Source organism: Peromyscus californicus, unplaced genomic scaffold, assembly GCF_007827085.1.
Source record: "Peromyscus californicus insignis strain IS unplaced genomic scaffold, ASM782708v3 Scaffold_18__1_contigs__length_77618521, whole genome shotgun sequence".
Taxonomy (NCBI): domain Eukaryota; kingdom Metazoa; phylum Chordata; class Mammalia; order Rodentia; family Cricetidae; genus Peromyscus; species Peromyscus californicus.
Genome location: NW_026294480.1, coordinates 7,256,111 through 7,270,794, shown reverse-complemented (window position 1 = coordinate 7,270,794; position 14,684 = coordinate 7,256,111).

The window sequence follows — 14,684 nt, the reverse complement described above, 5'->3', positions numbered from 1 at the left end:
GAGGGATAGAAAGGAATGTGCTTAGACCTACTGAAAGACTGGTGCAGGAAGAGGGGGAGGGTATGTGGGCTCCGCCTTTTATGGACTCCCCTGTGCATGTGCATATGGGCTTACATAGCTACACCACACATGCACATAGATTACATGATCACACTGCACGTAATTACGTGCCACTCCGCACACAATTATGTGATCACACAGGGCACAATTACGTGATTACATAGGACAATAAGACCCCTGGAAATGATTAAGCATCTAGGCATGGCTAGAAATCCTATCATCTCAGACTTTTTGTTCTTATAAAAGATGGATTATGGGATGGGGATGGGGGCGCCATGTCTCCTGAAACTGCTTCCATCTGACAGGAAGCTCGATTTTACCCATATGCCCACTCTCAGAAGAATTAAATATCTCCTTGTGATGGTGGACTCACTTTTGAATTGGGTAGGCACATCTCCAGTTTCTAATATGTGGGCTCAGACAGTTGCAGATCTCCTTCTCTGGGAAATTATTCCCAGGTTTGAGATTCCTGACTCTCTTCAGTCTGATAATGCTCCAGAGTTCACCTCCCAGATTTCCCAGACACTAGCTAAGGCTCTTAATATTTCTTGGCACTTTCATATCCCATATCATCCTCAGTCCTCAGGGAAGGTGGAGTGTACCAATCGGTCCTTGAAACCCATTCTTACTTAGATGCCACAGGAACTTCACCCCATCTGGGTAAAATTATTGCTTCTAGCTCTTTTTAGGCGCCCCCATCCCCACTCACCCTCCATCTTTTATAAGAAAAAAAGTCTGAGATGATAGGATTTCTAGCCATGCCCCCATGACTGTGCATGTGCTGACGAGACAGTCATTTCCAGGGGCCTTATGTCCTACGTAATCCGTATACTACATGGTCATGTAATTGCGCAACGTGACCACATAATCTATGCGCATGCCTGGTGTAGCTACCTAGCCCATATGTACACGCACGGGGGAGTCCATGAAAGGCAGATCCCACGTACCCTCCCTCCTCCAGCACCAGTCACCAGTCTTTCGGAAGGCCTAAGCACACTCTCTCCTGTCCCTCTCTTCTCCTCATAAACTCTTACAGTGGGCCTTGTTGTGCCACGTGACTTTTCTCATAAGGTAAACAGCGCTGCATAATAACTAGCAGCCTTCTACTAAGGTCTCTTGAGTGATACACAGAACAGAACCATACAGACTCACACAGATGTGGTAACCAACTTTTATCAGTACTTCTGTGGTAAATTGGAACTGTGTGGTAAGGAAAGCCAACCCAATGCTCTGTTTAAGGGGTGAGTATCAGGTGTTGACTGTGGTGGATGTATCCAGTGGTCTGCTCACCCTCCCTAGAGCACTCCAGATGCTACTCACTGCTGCCTAGCAAGGCACTCCTGAATGAACTGATGGCATACAGTCAGCATAAACATTAATAGATAGCCATATTTCAATATCGATCCATTATTTCAGTATATTTACATTTATCAATATATTTAAAATTTATTCATGTATAATATGTATCTTATATATGCACATATGGTATATGCTTATAAACAGACATGGCTCCAGTTATTTTATAAATACATATATGTATATATTTCAATGGATCAAATATCCCAGGACCGCTCAGTTTATATAGAGGTCAAATATTAACGTAATAGAGTAAAGCTATGTGAACTTAAGCTATCAATAGTTATAAAGACTAAACTATTTTGACCCCAAGTAATACACTATCCAAAAATTCAAAGCATCCTATGAAAAATTTCTGTTTAGCTAGTAGTTTTAAAAGTAGGAAAAATATACTATTGCTCAATTACCTTTTTCCATGTTTTTAGCATTTGTGATCTCCATAGTATATATTCTGATATTTAGATAGTCTAACATTGCTCATGTATTCATATCCTCTTAGAATTTTCTGTATTTGAGCTTTAAAAAATAAAGTTGAAATAGGATTTAAATAACTCTCTACCTCTTAGAAATTTATAATGTAATTTTCTACTTAAAGTATCTCTTCAGGCCAATTTGAAAAGAACTGCAGAAATGTTGAATGCATTGACTCCACAGCCCCAAATAGTTAATAGAAGAGGACATTAACCTCAAAATAATCTCTGAAAGTATCATTTCTTGAAATTATTATTTTCAAGTGATGCTTTTGTTAAGTCATATAGAAAATAATGCCTGAAAGTGAGTTCTCTCATTAATTTAATTTTTATGCATTTCCCTTGACCCCATTTCAGCAATCCTAGAGCTAGAAACAGAGCCACAAGGTTGTATTTGAAAAGGACAACCTGGGTGTAACAAACAGATAAAAACAAAGGAAGCTTGAAGATAATCCATGTTAAACTTTTCCCCCATACAATCAACCAGAACTCCCAGGAAATCTCCAGTATCAAGGAATGCTATTCATATTTTAAAACAGAATCTTAACATAAAATGCAGAGTGACACCCGAATTGTGATTTTTTTTTTTTTTTTACTATGTGTGGGCTTAGATGAGTCAGCTATTTGTGAAGGTCTGCTGTCAGGTTGTTTACCACGATGATGTTCCACAGCCTCTATTTCCTTTGAAAGTGACGTGAAGGTAAAGCACTTTTTTTAGCTCTTCATTTTCTTCTTTTTCACCTAAAATTTGCTGAGTCAACTCCTGTTCCCTGTTAGTGCAGGTGTATCACATGATCTTTTTGAGCCTCTCCAGAAGCCATACATCCCCTGGTGGCCAGGGCTCTCTTACTCTGAGAGAAGAGTGGTAATGGAGGCAACACAATAGAAGCCAGGGAGCCGGCAGGACCATACATGAGCTCTTCCAATAGAACAGGCCTTCTGGGAGTAGATTTCAGACAGCCTGCAGCTCACAAGGCTCCTGCACCCCGTACCACAAAACGTCAGTTTTCCCTTTATCCACTCCATTATACCTGGCTTCCTCTCTAGCTAAAATGCCAAAAAAAACAAACAAACAAACAAAAAAAAAAAAAAAAACTGGGTTTTGTGAGACGATGGAATTTCCTTTGAGCATAAAGTTATCTTGTGATGGACTGGTAGGGACTAAATCTTCATCCTTTACAAATGGGGGACGGATGCTCTGAGAATCATGACCAAGGATCATCATTGTTCCAATCCAATGTGAAGACTCCTACCAAGAATGCTTTGTTCTCTCACCTTTGCCTCTACCGATTTCTCCTCAGCTGGAAAGACAAAATGAACTTCCACATCCTATCTGAAAATGCCCACAGCATCTCTAACGTCTGAGTCCTTTAGAAATTGTTTCATGATACTATATTTGCCCCATTCTCCCAGCATTTAGGAGATAGTTCTATTCTTATTCTGGAACTGAAAGATAAATTTGGAGTAAATATGGCAGAAGAAAATGCACACATATTCAGAGTTGGAAAGCCTCCAGTAATCTAAGGTGCTGTTAGAAATAGGTCGGGGGCATGGTCCATGCCCTTTACATGGGATCTTTTCTTGGCTTTTCGAGTCTTTATGGAAACAGTTCTAAGGAAGCTAAGGAGATGTGGAGCACACGGTGAACACGTGCCTAACAGCCAGGGAGTCACTAATCAGCTTACGTTGAAGATCACCTGGTACCTCCAAATTCAGAACCAAGTTAAAAATAGAATGATATGTGACAGGGACACAGATAAGTGTAGCTCTCATTCCTTATCAAAGAACCTTCTTTTTTTGCAGCAGGAGACCATTATAAAAGACCACAATTAGTCAAAATGCAGAGAGCAACTGACCATAGGATGCCTATCCCCATCTACGGCTACAACATAACTCCTGCACCTAAGGCTCTAGGAACATTGATGAAAGTGGGAACGGAAAGATTGTAAGAGCCCCTGGAGGTTCAGCATAACGTTGTGCCTTCTGTCCATGACAGGGAAGCTATACATCTCAACAACATGGTTGCCTAAACAAGGCTCCAACGGTTGACACAATAATGTAGATGGGGAGATCCCACAGGGCCCCATCCCTAGATTAAGAGCTACATATAATTAACAACTGCTGGAACAGAATTAGTTGGGTTTTTTTTTTCAAATATGAGGCCTCTGGTTGGTTATCTAGTACCAAATGGACAATACATTCAGTAAACACTGAACAGACCTAGCAGGTTATATTTATACATTCATTCTTCTATGTCTATCTCTAACAACAATAAAGGAGAGGAGACGGTGACTTTGGAAAGTTACAAGAGGGATGCCGAGGAAGGGAGGAAGAGGGGAGGGAATGATGTAATTATATTTTAATTAAATAAAAAACAGAATCAATCTAAATGCATGCTTGAGTCCCACCTCTCTCTTTACCATCTAGCTCCTCATAACTCATCTCCAACCCTCCCAGAAGGAAGCCAAGAAGAACAGCCTGCTTCAGGTTTCTTTCTTGAGGCCAGAGTGTGTTTGGGGTTACAACCTTCTCAGGCTTTTCTCAGTGAAAAGGGCAGTGCCCTTACTAGTTCATGCTCTTTCAGAAGTCTTAGTAGGTATAGTTCAACAATATAATTTACTGACCCATGTTCCACCCAGTCCAAATTTTGGTAAGTGAGATTGAGAGCTGGTGTTTAGAGCCCATTAGTTCCATAAGCATTTTGTTTGAAGAAAAGAGAGACCATTTGTAGCAGCAGTTGGCATGCAGGGAAACAAACCTACTCCCCCATAACTAAGCACTATCAGTTGCTAACAAATATAAAGCTTTATATCAGAACATACAATTGGTTATCATCATTTTCGTGTTTTTCTAAACAAGTTTCAAATTTGTACTTGTACAAATTTACACTAAACAAGTTTCAAATTTGAAACCAATTAAGTTATAGCTTGTTGGAAACTATTAAATCAAGTACTTTACTTTGAGAATATTGGGCACATCATGAAGACTTTGTCTCAACATCTGGTATACTCATCAACTCAAGCAAGAAGATTCTGCTGTGGAGGGACCCCAAAAACAGCTTGACCACATAGCTGCCCTGACAGGCCTAGAGGCCCAGACACAGCTCCTGTAACAGGCAACACCTGGACCCAGGAAAAGCCATAAGCTGACCCCTCCCAGAGAGGGCCTGCATCTAAGGGGAAATACCTGACATGTCAAACATTCCATATACCTCTAGACAAATGTCAGCCAATCAGGATCCTGGAAATGCCCTCACTCCAACCTCTGCTGTGATTAAAAACCCCACCCCACCTGAGCTCAGGGCTCTCTGCTCTCACTGCTGCACCGGACAGACAGAGAGACCAAGCCCCAGAGCTTGAAGGTAATAAAGGCTCTTTGCTTTTACATATAGGATTCGATCTCCATGGTAGTCTTCTTTTAGGGGTCCCCGAGATCTGGGCATAACACTGCATGGTCCCTGTATCTATTCAATAAACGTTTACATCTAGATTCCATGCATAAGATATAAATGTATTGCTTGTCTTGCTGAATCTGGATGATTCATCTTAACATAATGATTTCCACATCAGCCAATTTCCCTAAAGCTGTCATGATTTCTTCTCTCTTTAAGAACATATGAAATCCTAGTATGCATATGTAACACATTTATTCATTAGTCTGTTGACAGTTGTCTAGTCTCATCTCTCTTTTTTAAATCTATTGTGAACATTGAAGCAATAAACATTCACATATAAGGGTCCCTGTGGTGTTGACTTTGTGCCCCTTAGGCTCATCCCCAGGAGCAGGACACCTACTTTCCGTTTCCCAGGGGACCCCTGCATTGGTTTCCAGAGTCGGTAAAGCCTCAATGTCCACAGTGAATAAGGGATCCTGTTTTTTAATGTCCTAACTAGCATTTGTTCTTACTTGTCTTCTTGATGACAGCCATCCCTACTGGCCTGAAGTGTCATCTCAGTGTAGTTTTAATAACTGATTGCCTGGTGACCAAAGGTAGAACATTTTTTCAATTATTTATTGGTTGTATCTTTCTCCTTTGAGGAATGTCTATCCAATTCATTAGCTTATTTATTGGTTAGAATTTTTTCATGTTTATTTAATTTTCTGTAATTATTTATGAATTCCAGACACTAATATCCTGTTGGAAATAAATTGGGCAATGATTCCCTCCCATTTTCTAGCTTCTCTCTTCTATACAGTGATTGTTTCCTTCACTGTGTGGAAGTTTTTTGATCTCCTGTGATCACATTCACCAGTCTATGGGATTACTTCCCATGCTTTGGAGTTCTTTATAGCAAGGATTTACTATTGGTTACATCTTGAAGTATTTTCCACTAGTGGTTTTAGAGTTTCAGGTCTTACATTATGGCATTGGACCTATATTTGAATTTATTTTTGCGCAGAGTAAAAAGACATAGATTTAGTGTCATTGTGAGTTGAATGTAGGAACTGTGACTGTGGCTCTTTCAAAGCCCTCGAGGAGCAGGTACAGGGTGGGTCCTGGGCTGTGTCACTGCCGCATACCTCCTGCATGGGCTTTGTGATGTTGACTTGCTTTATGTGACATCTCTCATCTACATAAAAAGAGGATCTTGTATTCCAAGGATAGTTCAATGACTCATTGACCTAACACATACAAAGCTCATAGAAAAATGCTTGTCCATGTCAGAAGTGCTCCCCAAATATGGGCTTTACTATGACTGCATATTCTACAACCAAAGGGCTAATGTAAATCATGTTTGAAGAAGTAGTAGTTTATTAAACACTTAATGCCAACTATAATTTTAAGCCATTAAAAGAAAATCTCAGAGCATCTGAAGACGGGAAATAACATTTTTAAACTGATTGAATGTGTCAATAATGAAAAAGTTAGCCGGGCGGTGGTGGCGCACGCCTTTAATCCCAGCACTTGGGAGGCAGAGCCAGGTGGATCTCTGTGAGTTCGAGGCCAGCCTGGACTACCAAGTGAGTTCCAGGAAAGGCGCAAAGCTACACAAAGAAACCCTGTCTTGAAAAACAAAAAAAAAATAATGAAAAAGTTGAGTCGCGGTTTTCAGAAGTATATTTTTTGAGATCATTGAAGACACCACACACTTCATTTACAAGATAGCAAGCTGGAACTGAGCTAGAAACTCCTCTCTCCTAGCTAGCTTTCAAAGTGCCAGGAGATGCTCTGCTGATTACGGGGTGGGGAGGGGGAGTGATGGTCCTACCTAGATGTGAACCCTATGAACTAGGAAGCCATCCCACCAGGCAAAACGTCCCCACCTTTGCAAGGGAAGCACAAGTGATGTGGGGTTAGCCAACTCATTCCTGGTACTGTAAGCCATGTCAGCGATCTATGACATCACAGGCCCAGGAGGGCAACTTACTGCTGTTGTTTAACTAAACTGACATAGCATCAAACTCTCTTCTAAATATCTTCGATGTTTTTACCTGCAGATAACAGCTATCCTCAGCCTTAATCATCAGAGAAGTTCCTCTTTACAGTGAACAGTAATAAATACAGAGGCTCATGGTTCCCCAGACACTGAGAATAAGTGACAGTTGCACCACCCTCTCTAAGGTTCAGGGAAAATTGCATCAAAGGGGCAGGAAGTATATGAGAGCTAGGATATAAGGTGGAGAACTGTAAAATGTCACCCTCTGGACTCTGTATAATCTCTGTAATCACAAACTCACACCTGTGGTTACCTACACCAGACACACACAAGACTGGCCTTGTCAGCAATCAGTCATGGATGGAAGAGGAATCTCGAGGCCCTCCCACTTATTGCTAAACTTTGGCTACTAACAGATTCTAGAAGAGAGGAAGCTATGTTTTCAATAGAAAAAATCTGCATTTTAAAAAACAAAAATAAATATAAATGTGCTTTTAACCTCTTGTGATTCAATCCAATGAAGAGCCAACAAAAGACTCAAACCTCTAGAAATTTGCAGGTGGGATTTATGAACATAGGGCACACCGCAATGATCTCTTGTCCTGTGGACAAAGCCATGTCCAGACCCATTTAATGATCTGTACAGCATCAGCTAAGGGCAATGGAACTGCTGGGCCATTGAGGTTTTTCTGGGATGACCAATGACATGGCCTGAGGTAGATGATTCAAGGAAGTGTGTTGAAACTCCTTTAATATTCTGAAAGATTGAGGATCTGAGTGCCTGGAAATGAAAATGCAATAGAGATAATAATCCTGTGATAATTTAGCCTACATTTCCCCTCCCAGGTCTTGCTTCATTTTTAGACTGTGTTGTGAGTCCCGTGGGTCCAGGAACAGAAGAAAGATCGCTAAAAAGATCCAAGATCTTCCTCAGAGGTAGCATGCCCAGTATCACACAGAGGTGGAGTGGAGAAAGGGCTTTTTCTGAACAATGATACTGGGCGGGGCTGGAATCATCCATAGAACCTCCAAATCCTCTCACTCATTGGAGGAATCACCACCTGGTGAGACACCAGTGGGAGAGACTGTTCATTCACAGGCTCGGATGTGTAACCACAGTCCATCAAGAGACAGCATTACAGAGTGAGAAAAGAAGGAGGAGGAGGAGGAGGAGGAGGAGGAGGAGGAGGAGGGGGGGGGGGGGGAGGAGGACAGGAGAGGTGTGCCAGGAGAGTAAAGCCCCTTGGTCAGGAGCCTGGAGTTTTGACTCTGCATCCTGTGACTTTAGGACCAGCTAGCTAATTAGCTAGGTCAGTAGCTAGCTATTCCAGGAGATTGGGCTATGGTTGGATGCTCTTGCGTAGTGATGAGTTGGTCTGCTTTTAAGCTATCATTGGACATTCCCCAATTTGGTCAGGTTACTATAAGTTTCAACAGAGTACAAAAGTAAAAATAAAACCTCAGTAACAATAAGCCCCTTTGTTGAGTGGTATAACATTTTGGGGGCTTGTGCAGGGCTTTGTAAGACAATGAACTCTTATCCCACCTCAGCAGATATGATTTGCATCTATTTCCAGCACCCTCAGAGGTGACAGCTCACTACCTTACCGAGGTTAGTAAGGCTAATGGACTATCAAAACGAGTAGATGCTTGGAAACAATAGAGAAAAAAGGATTTAGGGGAAATTCTGTGGCTTGTCTCAATCCTACAACCATTCTGTGCCAGACTTGGGCACTGCTATTTACAAAATTTTCATAGCATGAAGTTTTTACTAAGCTTATGTTTTGTGACTCGGAGTAGACTTACTAGAGAATACTGCCAATTGCTGTCCACTTTAGGCTGTGATTATCAAAGTCTGACATGCTGCACTGGGTTAGTCTTTGACCAAGCAGGCATGTTGGTGGGAAACTCCCTTAGAAACAGTGCTTGAATGTTACTTTGGATCTGTGTCCACTTCACTGTAAAGTCTGCTTGCTGTGGCCCTGCAATCCACACTGCTCATACCAAGGCAGAATCCAGAAAAATACCTTGACAGAAGAGCTACCAAACACGTCACATTCAGAAAGTCCTAAGAAAATGCTTTAGGAATCTTAAAGTAAATGTTTTCGCCAAATGAGAGACTGCCAATTAGAGGTGAGATGTAGAATTCTCTGTGGAAGGAGGAGACATAAAATAGAGCCAGCTAGTTTCTGAACAAGGAAGATATCTGATGTTAACATTTACATGCATCCTGATGCTCCTCTCTCTCTCTCTCTCTCTCTCTCTCTCTCTCTCTCTCTCTCTCTCTCTCTCTCTCATCTATCTATCTATCTATCTATCTATCTATCTATCTATCCTCTATCTATCATGTATCTATATCTCTTTCACATGCATGCATAAAAATAAATAAACAACTTCTAACTTAAAACAAAAAATGAGAATATTCATTGTCAGTAAGTTTTTCCCATACAGAAGGGAAAGTATTTTTAAAAGTTCCACAGAATAAATGGGGGACAAGGCAATACTAGATGGAAAAATGCCCATCAACCAAGAATGATGGAAACAAAATGAACATGCAAATATGAAAGAGGCTTGTCTTGGGGTTGACTTGAAACATAAATGACTCACATGCTATGTGTTTGATTCATGTGTATAGTTAATATTAGTATGTGGATGAGTAGAAAAGAAGAAAGGTAAGCTAAAAACACACCTAAATATTCAATATCATAAAGGATATAAAGATGGAAAGTGATTTATTGATGTAAAGATCATATTTCAAATACAAATCTGAAAAAAATTAGATATGTCAATGTGGAAAAATATGTAACAAAACTGCGATCCATTTTAATTGTCAATTTGACACATCACTTGAGAAAGGAGCTTCAGTGTATAGTGGGTAGCTGTTCCATCTTTGACCTGGAAGTACTACCCTCATTGAGGCATCCGGTAACTGTCACACCTATGAGGCGGGGCAGAGACAGGAGTGCTTAAGACCTGATATCTGGATGTGCAGGCTGTCTTGGTTCCTGGATCCTGGACGCTGGAGGTAGACTGAGCAGAGTTCTCCAGAGAACACTGCTGGACTGTGCCACGCCTTTCCTGGACCCTGTAACCTTTCCCTTCACTTGTAAGTTACCCCACAAAATAAACCTCCCTTTGAACTACATAGAGTTGCCTTAATACTTGCACCAATATCAGTGAGTGATTGTCCAGATCAGGTTGACCTGTGGCCATGACTGTGGGAACTAACTCATGTTAATTACGTCAGTTGAGATGGAAACACTCCCCTGCTCCACCCAGGCCATGGCAGTGGCACCATCCTTTTAACAGGATATCCTGGAATGAACAGGGAGAAAGTGAGCTGTGCACTAACATGTATGCATTAATTCAGTACAAGACAGGATCCCACAGCTCTTGCTGTGGATGGGATGTGACCAGTTCTTTCAAGTTACTGCTACCATGATTTCCCTGTTATGATGGATTGTAGTCAGGAATTGTGAGCCAAACGAGCCCTTTCTCTCTTAAGTGGCCTTTGTCAGGATATCTTATCACAGTAACCAAAAACAAAACAAACAAAAAAGATCATGGTACCTTCTATGCATAAACTAAGTCAGAAAGCATTTTATCTGAAGTAAGAAGTTAAGAGCACAAAGCTTCCAAACTAAAATTTTTGTGACCTTGGGATACACAAAGATGTCAGAGGACATGAGAAATATAACCCATAAAAGAAAATTATGATAAAAACAAAACCTTTGTGCTATATCAAAGATACTGGTATATTTTATTTATTATTATGTGTATATGTTTTGTATATGTGTTAATGCATGGAGCTGGAGTTAGTGGGAATTGTTTACTGCCTGATGTGGGTATTAGCAACTAAACTTCAGTCTTTTTAAAAGCAGCAAGCTCCTTTAACCACTGAGCCATCTTGTCAGCCCCAGAAAAACATTGTTAATGATGTGAAAAGACACCCAAGTTCTGGGAAATAAACAACAACTGCAGTATAAATACTCCGTGTCCAGGCTGTATAAAAAGTATATCCCATTAATACAACAACTAATAAGACCCAAGAGTTGAACGTACCCTTTACCAAATAAGTAACACACAGGAGAAAGTGCTTGCATCTTTAATCATTTGGGGAATGTGAATTAAGCCACCTTGAAATACTGCTGTGTTCCTATTACAGTGATTAAACTCTGACAATACTGACTGTTGGGGAGGATTTGGATCTCAGAGAAATGCAGATTGTTGGTGATAATCAAAATGGAATAGCCACATTAGAAAACAGTTCAACAGTTTCTTATCAAGCTGTATGTTTATCACATAGCACTGCAATCCTTAAATATTTACTCAGGGAGAAATGAGGACATATGTCCACACAAAGATTTGTACGCCAAATGCATAGGATAAAATTCACAGTAGAAAAAGACTGGAAGGAGTCCAAATGTCCAGCAATTAGTGGATGAGTGAGCAGATTGTGGTATACCATAAAATGGAACACGCCTTGGAAATAAAACGGAAAAAAAAATACTGGCACACACTGCAACATAAATGAAGCCAAGAACATTATACCAAATGAAATAAGCCAGTCTTTCTTAGAAGAAGTGGTCAGTCTCGTGATTCTATTCATTTGAAGTTCTGAAGAAGAGAAAGCTCTGGTGAGGGAGAAGAGCTTTGAGCTCGCCCAATGCTGGGGGTGAGGAGGGGAATATCCTCTCTACAGAAGAGCTTTGAGCTCGCCCAATGCTGGGGGTGAGGAGGGGAATATCCTCTCTACAGAAGAGCTTTGAGCTCGCCCAATGCTGGGGGTGAGGAGGGGAATATCCTCTCTACAGAAGAGCTTTGAGCTCGCCCAATGCTGGGGGTGAGGAGGGGAATATCCTCTCTACAGAAGAGCTTTGAGCTCGCCCAATGCTGGGGGTGAGGAGGGGAATATCCTCTCTACAGAAGAGCTAAAGGGAAATGCTTTCAGCAGTAGATCAGGCTGTTGCAGCTGTAACTTCCAAGTTTATAAAATTATAATTTATTTTAAAATTTCCTTGTACCTTTTAGTTTGTGTTGTTTGTAAATTTCAGTAACACTGATAGAAGTTAGGAGAGCTGCTGTCTGCCTCCAACCCCAGTACTTGAGAGGTAGAGGCAGGATTATGAATTTGAAGCAAGAATTGTATAGTGAGTTGGAAGAAGCTTCGGGTACAAAATGAAGCCCTGTCTCAAAGTAGGGGGGAAAAAAAGAAGAAAGAAAAAAGTCTAGACTATTCCCTCATAAACAAAATAAAGACATTTCTGCCAAAGAGAACAAATTGACTCCCAGTTTATAGCCTCCTCTTGAAGTGGGGAAAAAAGGAGACCATCAATCTTGGCAAGATTCAGAGTGATCACTTAGGTTATATATAATTTGAAACCACAATTCTATGAAGAACTGAAAACAAATGTGTTAGCTTTGTGTTACTATAATAACACATGAAGCAGCTGGCTTATAAAAATAAAAGAGATTTAGTCCAAATTTTTAGATGTTTAAGCTACAACCATGATACCTCCACAATACAGCTGCCTAAACAAGACCTGAAAATATCAATACCAATAAACATGCTATCTCGGATGGAGGAAATGTCACAGGATCCCACCCTGAGACAAAGAACTATACCTTATGACTGATGATGACAAAGGATGAGTTCATCCCTCCCAAGGACGAGCAACCCCCCCCCACCCAAAAAAAACCTGGTTATCCAATACCAAGTGCTCAGCCCTGAAATGAAACACACACAAGCGACACTAAACAGATTCAATAGACTGTATTTATATATTTATGCCTATACAACAATAATAATCAAAGAAAACTAGCCACCAGTTTGAGTGAGGGTGAGGAAGGAGACATGAGACACATTGGAGGGAGGAAAGGGAAGGAATAAAGTGATACAATTAGATTTCAATTTTAAAAAGTTCAAGTTAAAAATAAAAACAACAACAACAACAACTAAAGAGTAGAAATTTAAAGCCCCATCATTGAGCGGCCCCAATGGTTTGGACTCTGAACAGAAGGCGACTAGGAATGACAGAGCTGGGGTTGCTCATTTTATAAGCTGTCCTCTCCTAAGGGGTTACACGCAAGTTACCTCAGACCCTCAACAACATGTGGATCTTCTAGGTGGTCCCACATCTCAAAGGATCCACAGCCTGGCATCAGCACCACCCAGGAATCCAAGCTTTAATCACAGAGGATGATGGCCGAACACAAGCCACGTCAAACCATACCAATAAATTTGGCTAAGAGGAAGGGGGCAGTCTGGAAAGTAAGTAAAGAAATGATGGGGATGTAGCTCATTGGTAGAGTACTTGTCTACCATTCCTGAGCCCCTGGATTCAATCCCCAATACCATAAAAAATTTAAATGGAAGGAAGGAAGGAAGGAAACAAAGAAAGAAAGAAAGAGAGAGAGAAAGAAAGAAAGAAAGAAAGAAAGAAAGAAAGAAAGAAAGAAAAAAAGAAAGAAAGAAAGAAAGAAGGAAGGAAGAGAAGAGAAGAGAAGAGGAGGGAGGGAGGAAGGGAAAAAAGGAAGAAGGAGGGAAGGAAGGAAGGGAAGGAGGGAGGGAGGGAGGGAGGAAGAAAATTATAAATGGGAAATTAAAAGAAACCATTGAAATTTGGGGAAAAAAAAGACAAATACTTCTGGAAAATTATCTCCACAAACATTAAGTAGTAAGCGGGAGACTAATGATGAGGACAAAGATTGGCAGCTAGAACTGAATATTTGGTTCCTTTTGTTGGCAATGCAGAATCCTGGGTCACCATGTACCTCCAAAGCACACAGAGGACACCTCCTCATAGCTGGAAGTCTCCCACCAGTGATGCCAACTTCATTTCCTATTGCTCACACTTCATTGCCCAGTCAGTAATTTGCCTCCCCCAACCACACCTACAAATGGAGTATCAGTGCGTGATAAACACTGAAGGACATTTTGTAACTTTTATGTAAAGGTATACATTTATTCTTTCATCGCTCACACTGTGGCATTGACACATGCCCCGAGTTTTCTACTAAATGCTTTACTCTTCTCCCCAAATATCTAATCCTTTTTTTTATTTAAACAGATTTAGATCTATTTGAAAGACTCACTTCTTGGGATGAAAGGTGTGAGTCACCATGCCTGGTTGTTTCCAGTGTGGCTTTAAACTCACAGAGATCCAGATGGATCTCTGCCTCCCAAGTGATAAGATTAAAGGCGTGAGTGCCACCATTTTCTGGCCTCTATATCTAGTGACTGTTTTGTTCTCTGACCCCAGATAAGTTTATTAGGGTACACAATATTTTGGGGGACACAATACCATCACAATCTTAATCTGAGTGAAAATGTTTTCCAAATTTTAGACATAATTGTGCAATACTTCCTGAAATAGTTTTATATTTCCAGAAAAAGGCATTCAAACTATTCAGGTTACAT